Genomic DNA, 20,815 nt, shown 5'->3' on the forward strand with positions numbered 1-20,815 from the left:
GTGCATTTTAACAGTGCAGAATACTCACAAATTGCACTGAGTTGCTTGCTTTCTTCTGCTGCTTTTATATTTCAGTCATTCACTGTAGCACTGGAACAATTCAAGAGAGGTAAAAGCAGAAGCTGTCAGGAGTGGCATTTGAACCCACGCCTCCATTTGGAGACCAGAACACCCAAGCCAGCTGGAAAGACACATGTCCTTGAGTCTGGCGCCTTAGACCACTCGGCCACCCTGACAAGTGAAAGCAAGTGGTGTGCTGAATGCACCAGTAGTTGACTAAACTGAGTTTCTTCCCTGAAATTATTTGCTTGCGAAGAGCCAAGTTGCCTTGAATGGATCTTGGAAATCAAATATACGGATGGATTGTTATTCGGTTGTGAGTTTTGAGGGGCGTATTATAAATTGAGTTGGTGAAAAGGCGCTTTTTGTTAGTCTGTCGGGAGGCTGCACAAGGTGTTTAGAGGGAGAACTTCTAAAAGGCAGGCTCTCTATGTTTAACATCAAGAAAGATTTTTTTTTCTCAATGGAAATGCTCTTTGGCGCTTTCAGCTTTACGTAGGGAACAACGTCTGCCGAGACCACTTTTGAGCCAGTGCAAATGGTAATGTGCCACCAAGTACATTTAATATTGGCTGTGGTAGCGAGCTGCTTTTGTTTGTGAAGCTTTTACTTCTTTAAGCTGAATCATCGGCAGGAGTAGCTTATTAAATCTTTGCTCATTGCGCTCCATCAGAAATACCTTGTCCATGTTCAAAAGAGATCAGGGGATTTACTTCATGCTTTCACTTGGCATACCTTACACGAAAGATTTAAATGGGGAATTGATTGTGCTTCTTGATGTTGTTCCTGTGGTTGCCTTGGTTACAATGGTGAACGTTCTTCCACGTTCTGCTAGAGTATCCACTGGCTGGGCTTTATCAATTGGCTCGGATAGGTCATCAGTGCTCCGTCTCCAGAAAAATAATCAGCACTGTCTTTTTTCTGTGCGCATGACCGTATTTTAAAACATATAAAATCACGAGTTCATTGATTTCTCCAAATAACAACAATACATTTTAACCTTTCAATCCAATAGTTTTACTCCAAGTAAAAAGCAGCGCAATATATAGAGAGATGACATTCAAAGATTTCAACGTTCTTATTGGATTGCCTGTATGCAGATATCGTTCAGAATTGCTAATATGATTTTAATTCAGTTTTTCTCTACTACTTTCAGAGTCTTTTATTGACCTTGCTGAAGCAGAGAAGTGACATAATCACAAATGCAACCAGTTGTGCAGCTGTTTCTGGTTAATAATGATTAATGCAAAAAAAACAGCTCCTTGCATTAAGAGTCCTCCCTCTGGATTCCTCTGAAAGCTGCGCGAATTACTCACTGCGTGTCCTGTACTGTGTAGCACAGTGACAAGAACGCCTTGAGTTTTTTTCCGTATGTGAAGGAAAATGCAAAAGAGCATGAAAAGTATCGATGGTATAAAATATCCATGGTACAACTCGAGAAAGAACTGAAGGACAAAATAATGACATTTGATGATTACAAGAGAAACACAACCGTCCAAACATGGGCTTGGATCCTGAACACTTGTGTTAAAAGACAAAGCAAAGGATATAACCTGTAAATGTCTACATGTCTTACAGTTTATGAAATAACACAATTTCTTACTTTCTTGATAATTTCTTACTATTGATAGATACTTTTTTGAATTTTAACAGAATCACAATTACAGACATTTGAGGTTAAACTGTTATTCACATATTCACATATAATTATGAGACTCAAAATATGCGTCTTTTCTTTTTTCGAGGACAAATGGATTATTGAGGTGTAAAGATGGGTTCAAAACCAAAATCATCTGCTATTGCTGCTGTTTCTTCAAATCCTTTAATTGATCATTGATAACGAGGAATAATATTATACAAATTGTGGTTTTCTGTGAATTGCCAATTTTATTGTAATTACATCTTCGTTTACAGATGACTTGCATGTATCACAAGGTATTACAGATGCAGCACTTAAAAATGGGTGGGGTATTTCGCGGCATACCCAGGTGGGCGTGTCGCGGTGTCACGCAGTATCACGCGGTTAATCGCGTCATTTGACGTCATCCCGGAAACTATCCGGCGCCACCTTGTAAAACCGCCAGGGGGAGCTTAACCTCTCATGTACAGCATTTGAGCTTTTAATTTTGAACTGTGTATTACAGCATGTTAATCATCAGTCATTAAAATGTTGGTATATTTTATGAAAGCAAGATTGCTCAGTTGGACAAAAGTACACAACCTACCTTTTTCAGAAATATTTATGCATCAAAGCCTTTACCGAAGATATTACTAATAGTATTAATAATGGATGACTTTGGACAAGCTGTATACTCAAAGTATAATTTCTTTAGCACATTTGTACAAGCACTCGGAATCTGTCCAAGCCATACTTTGTCAGGCATTTTGTTTTACTTCAACGGGCATAAAAACTTCCTTGCTTTTAACAGGGCGTTTCATAATTTCTAACTACGAAAATGATTTAAAATGCGACACTTATCATTCAACTAGAGCTCAAAATATCACAAGGATCCTCAAGAGCACAGCAAAGACTGTATTAAAAGATACTTGTATGTAGCAACGCTTTCTTTTCCGTATACCAGATTTTATGGAACCACTTCAGAGGGGTGTCAGCCAGTCAGATTCCAGGAATCGGTACTTTAAAGGAAAAATACACGCCGGTATTCCATTTCTCCCTAACGATTTTAAGCATCGAAGTATATAACTAGCATGTGAAATAAATGTGAAAAAGTGGTAGTTTTAAGCTTTTCTGCTAATATAATATGGAATCGCGTATCTAAAGAATTTAATAACGATATGATTATATTCGTGTACTGCGACAGGGCTGTGTAGGGCTGTTTCGCCTCTCTCTTCATGCAACTTCCCTTGTAGCCTACTGGTCTATGTGCCCAACTATCAACTCACGGGTTGTGTGTTCAAATCAAGCTTGTGCAAACATTTCTTCGAAAAAATAGAATAGCGATATTATGGACAATCAATTGACTTTTATATTTCAAAATATCACAACATGATCGATTCTAAGTCATTTTTGATAACAATGAATAGTCACCTTCTTCCCTTCTGACAATGGTCCCTGTTTCTGCTTCCTGCTTCTAGTGTGTGTGTGTGCAATAGAGTAAATTTTTATAGAGAAATGCAGGCTGGACAGTATGCGTTACAATATAAACATTTATATTGATTTAAATTGTGTTCTGATTTAAATCGCAAACGCGAGTTTAATTATATGTGTTTTTTAATCATAATCAGGCTAATGCAACATAAATTGATACAGTATCTTTGTCTTCTAAGTATCTTAATAAACTTTCAGCATACCTTTCTACCCGTTTAGATTTATATTTCTTGGGATTTTGGGATCAAACGTGGAAGGATTAGATTGTAATCGTTTTTATTTTTCAAATATGAGATTGTATTTCTGAATGTTATGTTACACCTACAGTAGTTCACTGCTTTAAATACATCGAATTAAGAAAGTTATGTGTAGCACTTTAGATATTTTTTTCTGAACCAGGGAAAATCTGATCATGTTTCTCTATAACAATAATAAAAAACATTATTTTACATATCACCTTTAAAAGTGGCATCTCAAAGCAGAAAAGTAGATGGGAAAAACAGTTAAAAGGGACCAAAGTAAATACCAGACAAACACAAACGTGTTTTTAATAAAATGCTTTTATTCATTCAGCAGAGAGTGAGAGGGACATCCAGCAGGGAGAGACACACACACCGGTTTCCATTGACAAAATTGTTTTTTTCAATTCCTCTTGTCTAACAGGAATGTTTTGTTGTGGACAGACTGTTAGACTAGAGGAAAAGAGCGCCTCCTTCTACGAAGCATTTCCTTGATCCGATCACTAATTCTTTTCCAGTCGCACGCAGTAAGGGTTGAGAATCTCCGATTCACCATGCTACTAATGGTTTCCCGGAGATTGCAAGGCAAGGCACTTTTGCCTCTGGACCCATCGAAATTTACAGACGTGGTCCACCCCCAGTAAATTTCAAAAGTCACAAGATTTCGAAACACGAGGGCGGCGTAGCGGTCGGCTCTTGCTTTCCCGTCTATGCCGATGCACTGCAAGTACAACCCCCCCTCCATCTCCTGAGTGATGGGTAGCAGTTGGACATCTGGGAGAATTATTCGTCCCACTGGCGTCTGTGAATTCCGCTGTGCTTCCTGGGGGGAGATAGACGGCGGGGACAGCATCAACCAATTCCCATGCGGTGGTGAACGGAGAGGCCGGGATGGAGTGTCCTGAGGCGGTGTGTGCTCTGCGGGGGGCAGAGCTTCCGCCAGGCATTGCAACCTGCGCGGCGGGGAGAGGCACTTTTCGGGAGACAGCTGCTCAACTGTTTGACTGCTGGAAAATACTGTCTCCTTCCTCTGCATTTTCAGGAGTGTCTCTAGCCTCCCAATCCTCCCCAGTAATGCGTCGTACTGCTCCCGCTGCTGCCGAAAAGTCTCCACACAGGTGTTGCTTCTACAGGTTGGCACCCTGGCCAGTGGCCGAGAGCAGAGACCCACGGCCTGTGGCAAAATAACATAATTCATGTAAGAAATAAAGTCACACAGTAGTATTCATCAGTCGCAGAACAGAAGTCAAAATAAACTTTTCTTTTTTTCCGTCTTACCGCTTTCTTTTTTACTGTCCTGGTGGTAGATTTCGAAGATCGTTTCGCCCGTGCGGTGTTTTCTTGAAGAACAAGCTACGAAGAAATAATTATAATTGAATTTAAAATTCAAAACGGCAATAATACCTTGTAATATGCGCTGTAATCGCGTATTTCAGATGAAGTCTGCTGTATTTGCTTACCCTTCGCTCTTTGGAAGCTGGGGCAGCAGAAGCACCCCGTCTCTTCCCGTAAAAGGTCTTGGTCTCCATATTGTACTATGGTCGCTGTAGTGCAGGTTCGCAGTTTTTTTTTTGTGATGGGAGCTCACCCAATCCCTTGGTGTATTTATGCTATATTCACATGTACGGCTAGAATGTTCATTGTCTTCCAATGAAAGGCGGGTGCCTTTTGCCGAAGTCGGGAGACATTAGAGGCTTGCCACACCCGGACTGTTAAACCACCGCATTAGCACGTCAAAGCCCATTGAGGACCCTGGCGCAATAGTTGTTTTGTCCCTTGATTTACTGATGTGCATTAATTAAATCTTGTCAGTCAGGTCTTTTTTTCTCTATTTGAATTGTCGTTTACACATGCACGACTTTAAAAGCTAGCAAGACAGGTTTCGATTCACATTAGCTGGCGAGCCTTGTTAACAAAAAAACGAATAATAATGTAACATGCCACTGTTTGTTCATGAACAAAGTTATACTGAGATTTCCTTAGATACGCAATTAAAAAATAAATAAAAATTTGAATCCCCTGCGGAACACATTCCATAAGAATCAGCGGTTTTACAGTATATATCGCCTTTAAAGGTGGCTTCTCAAAACACTTTACAGGATAAAAACAACCAGAACAGCAACAACAACAATATTGTATTTCATTGCACTTTGAAAACCAAGTAATAACTTAACTATACGTGCAAACGTTTCATATGTTGCTGTTGTGAATGCCTGTGGAGTGTATCTTATTTGCCTTGAGTCCTGGTTATCTCTCTCCCCCTTCCCCCCTCTCTCCCTCAATTCAATTCAATTCAAGGTGTTTTATTTACATGACAGATGGGTACAATCAGTGTTGGGTATGTATATTTTGATATTTACACCCGGCGCGGCACCAAGGGAGCATTTGCATTTATAACTTAGTTTTTAAAATTAGTCAAGCAATATGAAGCATCTCCTTTTACTTTTAAGTCCCTTAAATACATTGAGCACAGCTTTCTCACCACTTAAGATTGCTTTTTGATACCATCCTTACAAAAAGCAGAAACTTTCCGATGACTCACAGTACAAGTGGAAAGATTACAGATTTTAATAGTATTTTATAGTACTAAACTAGCGCTTCGCTAGGCAAATAAGATACACTCCACAGGCATTCACAACAGCAACATATGAAACGTTTGCACGTATAGTTAAGTTATTACTTGGTTTTCAAAGTGCAATGAAATACAATATTGTTGTTGTTGCTGTTCTGGTTGTTTTTATCCTGTAAAGCGTTTTGAGAAGCCACCTTTAAAGGCGATATGTACTGTAAAACCACTGATTCTTATGGAATGTGTTCCGCAGGGGATTCAAATTTTTATTTAAAAGTAAAATCACCTTTAAAATTGGTAGTACCTTTTTTAGTACTATATTTTTGTATTATATTCCCTATTAATCAAACTCTAAGAGTATGTATCGGCTTGTCAGTCAGGTCTTTTTTCTCTATTTCAATTGTCGTTTACACATGCACGACTTTAAAAGCTAGCAAGACAGGTTTCAATTCACATTAGCTGGCTAGCCTTGTTAACAAAAAAACTAATAATAATGTAACATGCCACTGTTTGTTCATGAACAAAGTTATACTGAGATTTCCTTAGACAGCGATTAAAAAATAAACGTTTCATATGTTGCTGTTGTGAATGCCTGTGGAGTGAATCTTATTAAGCTCTAAATTGCATTTTGAGCGCGGTTTTTGACTTTTTTTAAATTGCATTTTGGGCGCGGACAGCACATACAAGGGTTCATGAACTGCGCCAAGAAATTTAAAATAGTATTCTTTAGGTGTGAGGGTAGGAGTGGACCACAGCAGGCATAATCAGCAAACCAGGAAAACAAAGAACAGGACAGGTGAAATGTGTATCCAGAAAGCGAATGATCAGAAAAAGGAAATGGTGTTACGCCCAGGTTTTCGACCCAATTGTTTTAACTTGCTAATGCATCAGACACATTTCCTGGCGTATTGTGTTTTAAATAAAATAGGAGTGTCTTTCCCTGGCATTAGCTCATCGGTATGGTGTAAGTTTTATCTGTACCATACCATACAGTATATAGGTACAGAATTCAAGCTGCACCACTGTATCGCTTTGGTAAGGGGACGGACAATGACTAAAATCACGAAGACTCTCTCACACCAAATAATGAAGATGAAAAGAAACGGGAAGTCAACACGGGACATTGTACAGCAGTTGGCTTCGATGGACATCTTCGTTTCTGAAAGCACAGTGAGATGGCATTATAAAGGGGAGAGGAGGCAAAGAGAATCTAGACCGAGGACGATTCAAAGGTAAATAAATTTCTAAAAATACCTTTCTTGCATGTAAATACAACTACGCACATTATTTTTAAAACTAACTGCTGATCTCTTTTTTTTTCCAAGTCTTATTGTGCGAGCTGTCGACAAACTGACTGATGAAAATGATGAGCTACCGGCAATGCAAGTCCAAAGACGGCTATGGGCTGACCTCGGTGCGAACATTAGCCCGACATCGATAAGAAGAGTACGCAGGAGGCTTGGATGGAAATACAGAAAAAGCAACACATGCCCCATGATAAGGCAAAAAAACAAAGAGGAAAGACTCAAGCAAGCGCTCCAATGGATTGAACAGGGGGAGGCATTTCAGGATGTACTTTTCACCGACGAAACAACAGTGGCTCTGGAACAGTTTTCAACAATGGCATTTTGCAAAAAGGGGAGATATGTGGACAAGCCAAAGCCCAAACATCCACTGAAGGTTCACGTCTGGGGGGGTATATCTAGAAGAGGCCCGGGACCACTTCTTATTTTCAAAGGAATTATGGACCGTGTATTCTTCGAGGAAGTTGTGGTCACACAGCATGCTGCCCCATATATCAGGGAGCAGTTTGGATCAAGGCACCGTCTCTTTCAAGACAACGATCCGAAGTTGTCCACAACAGTCTGTCCACAAACAAAACATTCCTGTTAGACAAGAGGAATTGAAAAAAAACAAATTTTGTCAAATAATTTTTTTGAATCCCCGGCGGAACACATTCCATAAGAATCAGCGCTTTACTTCGCGCTTTACAACCCTTACTTCGTGCGACTGGAAAAGAATTAGTGATCGGATCAACGAAATGCTTCGTAGAAGGAGGCGCTCTTTTCCTCTAGTCTAACAGTCTGTCCACAAACAAAACATTCCTGTTTGACAAGAGGAATTGAAAAAAAACAATTTTGTCAATGGAAACCGGTGTGTGTGTCTCTCTCTGCTGGATGTCCCTCTCACTCTCTGCTGAATGAATAAAAGCATTTTATTAAAAACGCGTTTGTGTTTGTCTGGTATTTACTTTGGTCCCTTTTAACTGTTTTTCGATCTACTGTATTGCTTTGAGATGCCACTTTTAAAGGTGATATGTAAAATAAAGTTTTTTATTATTGTTATAGAGAAACATGATTAGATTTTCCGTGCTTCAGAAAAAAAGATCTAAAGTCCTACACATAACTTTCTTAATTCGATGTATTTAAAGCAGTAAACTACTGTAGGTGTAACATAACATTCAGTAATACAATCGAGAATAGTTTTGTGGTGTTTGTTTAGATGAAACGTTCCTAAAACGTATAACGTAACAAAATTAAAGACGATTAAAATCTGTAATCTTTCCACTTGTACTGTATGTCATCGGAAAGTTTCTGCTTTGTGTAAGGATGGTATCAAAAAGCAATCTTAAGTGGTGAGTAGCTGTGCTCAATGTATTTAAGGGACTTAAAAGTAAAAGGAGATGCTTCATATTGCTTGACTAATTTTAAAAACGAAGTTATAAATGCAGACGCTCCCTCGGTACTAGTATTTTAGTACTTAATACTAAAGTACTAAGTATTTATTTTAGTACTAAAAATAAGATACACTCTACAGACATTCACAACGGTGACTGTCAGAAGATAGGACACAGCGGCTCAGGCACCTGCTGAATGGAAAAGGGGCACTTTAATGTTCTGTATGGCTAATACTAAAGCCAATACTAATATTCAATACTTTAATATTCTTTTCTGTATGTTTAACAATAGTGGGTACTGGCCTTATTCGTCCCTGCTCCCGTTGTTAGGTGTTAATGTGTTGTTAAGTGTGAATTTGTACCTGTTTCCCTGAGGTCTGGCTTTTTTTCTGGAAAACCATAACTCTGGTCTTGTCCAGATTGACTGTCGGCGCCCAGGTCTGACAGTGCTGCTCCAGCAGCGCCAGGTTCTGGCGCAGCCTCTGTTCTGTGGGCGACAGCGGGACCAGGTCGTCTGCAAAGAGCAGGAACTCGATTTCCATAATTAATGCAGATCAGTAAATCAAGGGACAAAACAATTATTGCGCCCGGCTCCTCAATGGGGTTTGACGTGCTAATGCGTTGGTTTAACAGTCCGGGTGTGGCAAGCCTCTAATGTCTCCCGACTTTGGCAAGAGGCACCCGCCTTTCATTGGAAGACAATGAACATTCTAGCCGTACATGTGAATATAGCATAAATACACCAAGGGATTGGGTGAGCTCCCATCACAAAAAAAACTGCGAACCTGCACTACAGCGACCACAGTACAGTATGGAGACCAAGACCTTTTACGGGAAGAGACGGGGTGCTTCTGCCGCCCCAGCTTCCAAAGAGCGAAGGGTAAGCAAATACAGCAGACTTCATCTGAAATACGTGATTACAGCGTATATTACAAGGTATTATTGCCGTTTTGAATTTTAAATTCAATTATAATTATTTCTTCGTAGCCTGTTCTTCAAGAAAACACCGCACGGGCGAAACGATCTACCACCAGGACAGTAAAAAAGAAAGCGGTAAGACGGAAAAAAATAAAAGTTTATTTTGACTTCTGTTCCGCGACTGATGAATACTACTGTGTGACTTTATTTCTTACATGAATTATGTTATTTTGCCACAGGCCGTGGGTCTCTGCTCTCGGCCACTGGCCAGGGTGCCAACCTGTAGAAGCAGCACCTGTGTGGAGACTTTTCGGCAGCAGCGGGAGCAGTACGATGCATTACTGGGGAGGACTGGGAGGCTAGAGACACTCCTGAAAATGCAGAGGAAGGAGACAGTATTTTCCAGCAGTCAAACAGTTGAGCAGCTGTCTCCCGAAAAGTGCCTCTCCCCGCCGCGCAGGTTGCAATGCCTGGCGGAAGCTCTGCCCCCCGCAGAGCACACACCGCCTCAGGACACTCCATCCCGGCCTCTCCGTTCACCACCGCATGGGAATTGGTTGATGCTGTCCCCGCCGTCTATCTCCCCCCAGGAAGCACAGCGGAATTCACAGACGCCAGTGGGACGAATAATTCTCCCAGATGTCCAACTGCTACCCATCACTCAGGAGATGGAGGGGGGGTTGTACTTGCAGTGCATCGGCATAGACGGGAAAGCAAGAGCCGACCGCTACGCCGCCCTCGTGTTTCGAAATCTTGTGACTTTTGAAATTTACTGGGGGTGGACCACGTCTGTAAATTTCGATGGGTCCAGAGGCAAAAGTGCCTTGCCTTGCAATCTCCGGGAAACCATTAATAGCATGGTGAATCGGAGATTCTCAACCCTTACTTTGTGCGACTGGAAAATAATTCGTGATCGGATCAACGAAATGCTTCGTAGAAGGAGGTGCTCTTTTCCTCTCGTCTAACAGTTTGTCCAGAAACAAAACATTCCTGTTAGACAAGAGGAATGTAAAAAAACAATTACGTTTGTCAATGGAAACCTGTGTGTGTGTGTCTCTCTCTGCTGGATGTCCCTCTCACTCTCTGCTGAATGAATAAAAGCATTTCTATTAAAAACGCGTTTGCGTTTGTCTGGTATTTACTTTGGTCCCTTTTAACTGTTTTTCCCCATCTACTTTTTTGCTTTGAGATGCCACTTTTAAAGGTGATATGTAAAATAATGTTTTTTATTATTGTTATAGAGAAACATGATTTTCCCTGGTTCAGAAAAAAAGATCTAAAGTGCTACATCTAACTTTCTTAATTCGATGTATTTAAAGCAGTGAACTACTGTAGATGTAACATAACATTCAGAAATACAATCGAGAATAGTTTTGTGGTGTTTGTTTAGATGAAATGTTCCTAAAACGTATAACGTAACAAAATTAAAGACGATTAAAATCTGTAATCTTTCCACTTGTACTGTATGTCATCGGAAAGTTCCTGCTTTGTGTAAGGATGGTATCAAAAAGTAATCTTAAGTGGTGAGAAAGCTGTGCTCAATGTATTTAAGGGACTTAAAAGTAAAAGGAGATGCTTCATATTGCTTGACTAATTTTAAAAACTAAGTTATAAATGCAGACGCTCCCTCGGTGCCACGCCGGATGTAAAGATCAAAATATACATTCGTCCCGGGCAGAGGCCGAAGAGTGCCCGGCTGGGGTGCGCGGGGAAGAGCAGGACAGGAGTGAAAGTGGTCAGGGCGGGGTTTAGGAAGGCGTACAGTCTGGGCAGGTATAGATTACACTTTTCTAAAACGTATTTGAAAAATAAAAACGATTACAATCTAATCCTTCCACGTTTGATCCCAAAATCCCAAGAAAAATAAATCTAAACGGGTAGAAAGCTATGCTGAAAGTTTATTAAGATACTTAGAAGACAAAGATACTGTATCAATTTATGTTGCATTAGCCTGATTATGATTAAAAAAACACATATAATTAAACATGCGTTTTCGATTTAAATCAAAACACGATTTAAATCAATATAAATGTTTATATTGTAACGCATACTGTCCAGCCTCCATTTCTCTATAAAAATTTACTCTATTACACACACACACAATAGAAGCAGGAATCAGAAGCAGGGACCGTTGTCAGAAGGGAAGAAGGTGACTATTCATTGTTATCAAAAATGACTTAGAATCGATCATGTTGTGATATTTTGAAATATAAAAGTCAATTGATTGTCCATAATATTGCTATTCTATTTTTTCGAAGAAATGTTTGTTAAAAGAAAAGTCCAGCACCAGCTGGATTTGAACACACAGCCCGTGAGTTGGAAATCGGGCACGTAGACCAGTGGGCTACAAGGGAAGTCACATGAAGAGAGAGGCGAAACAGCCCTACACAGCCCTGTCGCAGTACACGACTATAATCATATCGTTATTAATTTCTTGAGATACACGATTCCATATTATATTCCCTTTTAATCGAATTCTAAAAGTATGCTTGTTGACTCCGGTATCACGTTAGTTAAAGACTTCGATGCTTAAAATGTTTAGGGAGAAATGGAATACTGGTGTGTATGTTTTCTTTAAAGTACCGAGACCAGCCATATACTGTATGTTTAAGTTCAAAAATTAATATCGTTTATGGCCTTCACACGCGTTGCAGTATGCTCCTATTCTTTTTATGCTCAGGCACTAAGATTTCCCTTCAGTGGTAAAATTCCATATAAATATTCAATACTTAAAGGGCACAGTTAAGACATTAAATATACATATACATACTGTATACAGTACAGTTTGCATACGGTAATATGTTTAGGTTCCTAAATCAATCTCTTTTATGAGCATGTGAAAGGCATGGTGAATTGATTCTCAAAAATTACTGTACTTTGCATGATTGGAAACAAATGCATGATTGCGAAATGCTGTGGTGTTACTTTTACAAAGACGGTCAATGAAAAAAAGAATGTTGACCAGGCCAATACTTTGAGTTTACACTTACAGCTCGTCCAAGGTCATTCATTATTACTACTATTAGTAATATCTTCGTTAAAGACTTTGATGGCGACAGCTCAAACATGAGAGTTTGAGTTTATTAGCTCCACCTTGCGGAAATTCCGGATACTATAATTTTGCTTGCCGTATTATAGGAGAATTTACGGTAACTCGCGGTAGACTGCGTACAGCGTACTGGAAAATAATGCGGTATCGCCCACGCATTTTGAATGGCTGCATCTGTATGTTCCAGCAGTCAAACACTAGGGTGTCAGCCGTCTCCAAACAGACCTTCATCTCCTGAAAAGTGCCCCTCCCTGCCACACAGGTTGCTGTACCTGGTGCAATGCGTATCTCCATACGACTCTCCACCCCCAGCAGAGCACACCCCTTCAGGACACTCCATCCTGTCCTCTCTGCTCACCACCACTAATGAATTGGCTGGTGCCGTCCCCACTGTCTCTCTCCCCTCAGGAAGCACCATCTACACAGCAGAACTCACAGATGCCACGTACAGTTCTCCCAGATGTCCACCTTTTGCCCATCAGTCAAGAGAAGGAGAGATTGAATGTGCAGTGTGTCGGCACAGAGGGGACAGCCAGAGCCGACCGCTACGCCACTCTTCTGTTTAGCAATTTTGGGACTGGGGGTGAACCACATCCATAAATTTTGACTGGTCCAGAGGCAAAAGGGCTTTGCATTCTCCAGGAAAACATAGGTATGTTGAATTGGAGATTCTCAGAACTTACTTTGTATGATTGGAAACCGATACATGATAGGATAAACAAAATGCTTCAAAGAAAGAGGTGCTATTTCTCTCTGGTTTTAGTCTGTGCAGCAATAAAACAATCAGATTAAACAAGAGAGAGTGCGACATTACTTTTCGTCAATGAACAAATAGTCTTTTCATGTTTATTTAAGTGTCCTTCTTTCATTTGGATTGCATTAAACAACTCGGGAGTTATTGTTATGATTACTCTATTATCGAATCCTCAACTCGTTCACTTTTTGTTATTTTGGGAACATTTTGACATGTTGCTTTTAGCCGTCGATTCTGTTGAATTCACTCAGTTTGTAATGTAGGGTAAGTTAAACTTTGATACAGGACAAATGTATTTCCCACAAGCTGTACTGTAGTAGCATTAAAAATATACAACATGACACTGTATGCATGTGGCACATCTTTGTTCAACTTAAGAAAAAACAGGACATTTGATTGCTGATTGCCTTATGTTAAAGGCCAACAATGACACCAGAAAACTGAAAGTTCCTTCCCCTCCCCAAGTAGAACTGTCTAATCTACATAAACACAGTGGGGTGTAACACCTAGCCTAGACTTTGTGAGAAGTATGGAGCTGCATTGCATTAAAATGGCTGCAATGGAATATACATAGTAGGCAAGAGTTAATTTCAAGCTGAAAAGAAAAGACTAAACATGTCCCATTAAAATCAGAAATTTTCTTACAAGTGTAAATCCAACTATTTTCTAATTGCTTTATCCAGGACAGGTAACAGTTTCACCAATATTATTTGGTAACTTTTTACGATTGTCAGACTTCAGAAAGCTATGACATAATGTGTACTGTGTTAAAGAGCTATTGAGCACAGAACATCTTTACACTTGTGAAAAGATTTGCACGTGCAGTTTATTCTTATCTGTGTGAAAACAGGAAATATCGATGGAGTTTCAGAAAGTAAACAGAGGTCTGGAACACCATATCTAAGATGTTTAATAAATTGAAGTTTGTGAAAACAGTGACAAATCACCCGCAAACAAAATACAATTTTAGAATACAAGCAGTTTGAAATGATTAGTTGTTATTAATAAATCACTTAACTTTGAACATCTTGTGATATTTAGAAATACATTTTCTAGCAACAGCGCAAATGCTGCACATGAGACATTAAGCTTTCATAGCTCCGCCTGGCGGTTTTACAAGATATTTCACCCTACTTTGATACATCATGCGATATCCTACAGTTCTTTGCAGAACAAGCACTGCTATTTACTGCAAATTTTGAATGGTTGGATCTGTAGTTCTACTCAGTTTGGTGTATTCTTGATAAACCAAACTGGTGCCCTCCCTCCAACTCACCATTCCTCCCTTATGGTAGTGTATGCAGAGAAACCCATGTATATAAACCCACAGGGTCAATTGCAATGGACATCCCAAGTTAAAACACAGCCGCGTGCTAAGTTAGTACGGTACATTCTGGAGATCATCTCCCGCTCCGAGTTCAATTGCAGCAAAAACATGTGGAACAAAGATGGAGCTCAGCTCAACTTGTGCCTAATCCGGTTCCAAGGGCTTGGCCTTGTTGAACTAATTAGCCCGAACTGGAGAGGACTGTACATCAGAACACTTCTGATTAGTAGAATAATACATAGGCCACATTAATATACAATTACTTTTCTGTTTCTTCTTTATATTCAAACTAAATTTCCTGACAAATCAGTTAGTTTTTAATTTAAGAATTGCATTTAGGCTACAATTCACCTGATGAGGCTACGTCATTATTAAATGAGATACCCAATTGTAATTAGTCATGAAACAAATGAGAACCACAGCTGTGCATTTGAAATTAAACACTACTGTATTATTGCAGCATTAATTTTGTTTAACACTCCAGATGAATAAGTGGACACATCGTTATAGCTAAATCATTACAAAACACACCGACTAATAACCAGTAAAGTTAAGTTTAATTTTTAACAGAACTGGAAATTAAACTTGTGCAAAAAAAAAACAATTGTTCCTCTGACCTAAGCATTTTTTTTAAGGCAATACATTTCTTTAGCAGGGTGTGCTTTGTGCTTACTTTTCAGAACTTTGATTTTCTCCCTCTCCTGTATCAGTAGGAGCGTACATTTCAAATTAAGTTATTTTCTAGTCAGTTCCAATGTCTTCCTTTCAGTTCAGCTCAACTTGTGCTTAATAAACATTTGGAACCAAGTTGGAGCTCAGCTCATCTTGTGCTTAATCCAGTTCACAGGGCTCAGCATTGTTGTTGTACTATTTAGCCCGAATTGCAAGGGACTGTGCATCAGAACATTGCATCTGATAAGTAGGTTAATTCATAGACCACGCTAATTACTTTGTCTCTTGTTTAAAATTAGTCAGGAAATTTAGTTTAAATATAGTTTTAAAATGTAAGAATTGCATTGAGGCTACAATTCACCAAATGAGGGATACTCAATTGCAATAAGTCACAAAACAAATGAGAACTGCGGCTGTGGGCTTGAGACAGGACACTACTGTATTGATTTGACATTCATTTATTTTTAACAGAACTTAACTGAAAATTAAACTTATAAAACTACCTGAGCAAATAAATACAACAATTATTGTTCGTCTGACCTTCTCAGAATCAGTTCCAGCATCTTCCTTTCAAAGTGGGGAAGTGCTTGCTGGCGTGTTGTTTTGCTAACTCATGCTTATCCTTTATAACGGTATCTTCTGACACCTGTGCACAATCCAACAACATTACAAGACCAGCACTATAACAGGAGTCATAAAAACACAAGAAGCCACATTGAACGAGCTTTCAGAATTGTAAAACATTGCTTTGCTTGTCTGTCATTTGGTTTGCATACCAGTCCATCAAGAGCTAGCACAACCCTGGCTGTTTCAACACAGTCATTGGATCACAGCCACAGGACAGAAAAGGGACTGTAAACCATAATAAATCACTTAAGATGCCGAGTTTTTTCCTTTAACATGCTTGGGTGCCACCTATTTCCTCCTCATCCCTGCTTTCCTCTGATAACCACAAATACGGAGACCCATCACTAAAATATTTAACAAATCTATCCAGTTGACTCCTCGATTTTATAGAACACATTAAAGCCTCACGCTACATTTATATAAATAATAGTTTAAGTTCTGTTCTCTTCACTCCCTAGCACCTTAAACTTCACAGCTACTAGTAATGATTAACATTCAACATAATAAGTAAATGTCACTTTTGTAAATACACATATTAATCAGCTTCATTATGAATAAATGTGGTATGAGTGTTAAGCAATTTTAATTAAATATTACAATGTTTTCAAGCGACGGATGCATAAATTCAGTACATGGTAACGATATTATTTCCACTATATTCTGGAGCCTTCTAATGCAATTCATCGTTACACCAAGTATGGTACTAAGTTGCTCAAGCCATATTAAGAGGTGGTTTAAAATAATTCACTAGTTTAGTCACTTCTAGAGGGCAACAACTATTACTCTGTGTTCGTTGCAATTGAGAACAGGTTTAGTACGGTGCTGGACTAAGCACAATAGCAACGTTCATTGCAATTGGACTTAAGGTGGAGCACAACTTCAGACCACAGCTGCGTACTAAACACGGGTTGAACGCCTGTTAGTACTTCACTTTCAGTTTGTTGCAATTAACCCCTAGACTTTGCACTACTAAGGTCTAAATCAAGCTCAAGCAGAGACAACCCATTAATGGCTTTCATAACTTCCATTAGTCTCCACCTCTGTCTTCCCTAACTCATTCTTGATCTTTCTAAACTAGGCGTTTAACTGAAATTCAGCCCAATGATACTGTTTAGCCTGAGAAAAAAATATAATAAGCGCTATTCCTGACAGCCTGAGAGAAACACAGATTCCTATAGCCTCAACTGAGCAAGAGAGTCAGTTCCTGCACTTTCTGAAGTATTATTTAAAAAAAAAACTCCAGCACTGGCTGGAGAGGCTGTGTCCGGGCTCAGCGGTTATATAGGACAGGACTCAGCGCGCAGCAGGTGTGACTCATTGCTCTGCGCTGCCCGTGCGGAATGCGCGTCTCCTCCCTCCACACGCCACCGCCTCGCTAAACCGCCTTCATACTCCCCAGCAGCAATAACATCTCCATTTATTACATTTATTCTTCCATCTTAACCTAGAAAACTGCTGGGACGTTTCTGTGAACCGATAAAGCTCTCTCTGTTGGTTTTCACACGTAGAAACAATGCACGAGCTGAAAGCAGGAAGTCAAGCACTCCTCCCTCACTGTATATCTGGGTCCAGACTTCCGAAAACTCCTAAAAGTGAATTTCCAGAACGCCATATTAAAGTCTCCCACCCGTTCGTTTCAAATACATCAATTAGATGAGTTCGGGTTCTTTTCTGATGTATTTTAATAGTTTGGCACTGTGCCTTGTTAAATATGTTACAAGCAAAGTTTATCAACTTCATGCGAGATTTTGCGTGGATACAAAAACATTATATGATATCTATAACACACGTGAAGAGTGAATCTGAATTAATCAGAATGCTTTGCTGCACCAGAATTGTTATTTACGTATTTTAAAAATACATCTGGTGCATCTGAAGACAGAATAAAACCCAGAACTGTAAAAGGACGACAGACCATTAAACTGTCTGGTGATATTGCTGCATGTATAATAGAACACGTTATTGTAAAAAATGTTTACATTCGTGAATGAGTATTTTTTTAATTATACCAAATGTCCGTTAAATAATGAATTACGTTTATCAGACCATAAACACTATTATATGAAAAAAAAACATTTACTATACATGCATTTAACTTGCTTTTTTAAAAAACATGACAATACGGTAGATGAAAATTGTTGTTCAGCGCTTTTGTATTAAATATACTCTACCAGCCTTTTAAGTCATGTGTCAGAAATAAAGTGTATAAAATTCGCTAAATCAAACAAAACACAAGCGCTACGAAAAAGAAAAAAATGTGTTTACCCTGCAATTTTATCTTGCTGAAACGTTTTTTTTTCTGTGGCACTAACGGGCTAACGGTTAGGATTCCTGGTTTCCTGATTACATAGAAATGTGTCTCTCTTGTCTTACGGTGTCCAAATGACCAGTTCAGTGTAGAAAGGAGCAGCGTAAAACACCGGGGTAAAGTTAGCTTGAAGTTCGAAAACGATTTTGCCACGCCTGTAGCGTTTACACGAAACCTCTTAGATTCGCGAGAATACTTGCTTTGTGCATAAAATACATTGTGAATGCTTTCTCAGCCTTTACTTTTTCGTTTATATTACAGTTTTTGGACCAAGCACGAATATTCTTTTGTCCATATCTTCGCAACGGAAGCACAGAACGCCTTCAAACCAAGTGCATTTTAAAGACCACGACGTGGATATTTCCACAGCCTCTACATCAAAGTATCAGTGAGCTAATTATCTTTTTTTAAACCTCCGGTTTTTCATCGATGCGTAATTACGCACTAAGTGGAACCCGGGGGACCGCTGTATACACAAGTTCACAACGCGAGAAATACTGTTCAATACGGCTTCATGCGAAAAACCCGTATATGACCATAGGCAACAGAATAGCGCAGTCTCCAATTACTCGGACTGTAAGCACGGGAATAAAGCTTTGTCTGAATTCTGAAACCCTTCCTTTACGTCCTGTTTTCATTCAGGTAAGAGTCAACTATATGCACAATACTACTGACAGCAGGAAGATTAAAATATTCTTTACTCAGCAGCTTATTAAAAACAGCTCCCATTATGTTCAAACCGATTTTTTACACAGAACACTGACACAGCTTTGCGTTCTGAATCTCTTTTTCTCGTGTGTTTATTTAATGTGGCACAATGCACTGGGATAGGGGTATTCTGTTCACAAACCAATAGCATTTAAACCACAGCACCCACAATGCTGCAAGTAAGTGTTTTGCACACTAAGCAGAGAGCGATGTCTTCCTCGTTAGTATAGTGGCATGTATCCCCACCTGTCACGCGGGAGACCAGGGTACATCAGGACATGCATTGAAGTGAAAGCAGGATGCGCTGCGACATCCACTGTACAGATCCCGCCACACTAAGAGGTGAGTGGGTCTGTTCGATCACAGCGCTAGACGAATCCCCAAACAGTGTGCGTGGCAACAAACGAAACGGGCCTGTGTCCGCCCGGTTTCGATCCAGGGAAATCGGGCCCAGTAGTGGCGGGATCTGTACAGTGCATGTCGCAGCGCTTCAATGTGCTTCCTGATGTCCTACCCCGAGAACAGAAAAGACAGCATCCACAGCAACAACAGCTCAGGTCTCTACACGGGAGCTAAGCTGCCCCCATCTCCTCTGCTCTGCGGCTCCTGCGGAGCGAAGTCCTGCCTGGAGCCGTGTTTGCAGGCGGCGGCTCCCCACACCTGTCTGTGCGTCGTGTCCAAGAGCTCCTGGGAGGAAGAGAGAGCCCTCCCACTCGGGGGCTTTTCCACGGTCTGTGTGAGGAGGGGCGGGTGTGTCCAGTAGCTTATCGAGCGGAAGCCTGGGGCGGCGGAGAGCTGTGATCGTGCAGACCTTGAGGTGTCACCTCTTTGTCTGCTTTCCCGCCCCCCCTCCGCCCAAGCTCTGCTCCAAAGTAGCCAGGCAACCCCTCACACCTGCACGTGTCACAACCTAAGGTGCGGTCATGAGACACCCATGGGGTGTCGTTCTGTTCTTGCTAATTGTTTCCTGCCCGTCGCAGGCAGGAGTCCATGCGAGGAAGATGTGCTGGACAGAGCTCAGAGGGCGCACCTGGGTGGCTTTCCTTCTGAGTGACGTTCCTGCAACACTCTCCCGCTACTCTTGGTGCGCTCATGCCACAACACAGGAAGGCTGGAGCAGGTGGTTGTGGGCTTTGCGCACCGCCGAAATAGCTCAGTTGGGAGAGCGTTAGACTGAAGATCTAAAGGTCCCTGGTTCGATCCCGGGTTTCGGCATTTTGTTTCATCGCGCCCTTTGTTCCTCTCTCCAGCGCCCCCTGCCTAAAGTGACGCGTCCCTTTCTCAGCCCGAAACGCAAGCGAGACACCAGCAGCGGTCCCTGCAGGTTTCCGTAGTGTAGCGGCTATCACGTTCGCCTAACACGCGAAAGGTCCCCGGTTTGACACCTCGTTTTGCACGCTCCTGTACTTCACAGAGGTCTTGAGCGACAGCTCATTTGTTCCCAATGTATTTCCGGTGCCTTCGTGCACTCTTGTACCAAACGCACGTTCCTTCTGTACGCGGAGCCGATCATTTGCAGTTGGGCTGTGCCGACAGACCAGGACGAGCTCTGTCGGCTCAAAAGCAGCGCAGGACCTGCAAGAACAACAGAAAGATTAGCATCCAGCGGGGGCCTCTTAGTGAGCCCAAGAGCTCATCAAGAATCGGCTCCAGCAACAGGGCTGGGCGCATTGTTCCATTCTCTGCCCACTCTCGGTGTAAACAAGTCCCTCCTGGTCTCTGCTTGGAATGCACTTTCCTGCGTTTGCTTTGGTGTAACTGGCTTCCCCTGCATGGGCGAATGTGAAGAAGATCCTTA

At 40.8% G+C, this 20,815-nt stretch overlaps 2 non-coding genes across 2 annotated transcripts; one reads left to right on the forward strand and one right to left on the reverse strand.

Moving 5' to 3' along the window:
* Positions 1–123: 123 nt before the first annotated feature.
* Positions 124–236, reverse strand: trnal-caa (transfer RNA leucine (anticodon CAA)). Its single transcript has 2 exons — positions 199–236; positions 124–169 (listed from the first exon to the last, which is right to left on the reverse strand). It is a non-coding gene; the product is annotated as a tRNA-Leu (tRNA).
* Positions 237–20,159: 19,923 nt separating this feature from the next.
* trnaf-gaa (transfer RNA phenylalanine (anticodon GAA)) lies at positions 20,160–20,232 on the forward strand. Its single transcript has one exon. It is a non-coding gene; the product is annotated as a tRNA-Phe (tRNA).
* The last annotated feature ends 583 nt before the right edge of the window (positions 20,233–20,815 follow it).

This window comes from Lepisosteus platostomus, chromosome 5 (genome assembly GCF_059453375.1).
Source record: "Lepisosteus platostomus isolate fLepPlt1 chromosome 5, fLepPlt1.hap1, whole genome shotgun sequence".
NCBI lineage: Eukaryota > Metazoa > Chordata > Actinopteri > Semionotiformes > Lepisosteidae > Lepisosteus > Lepisosteus platostomus.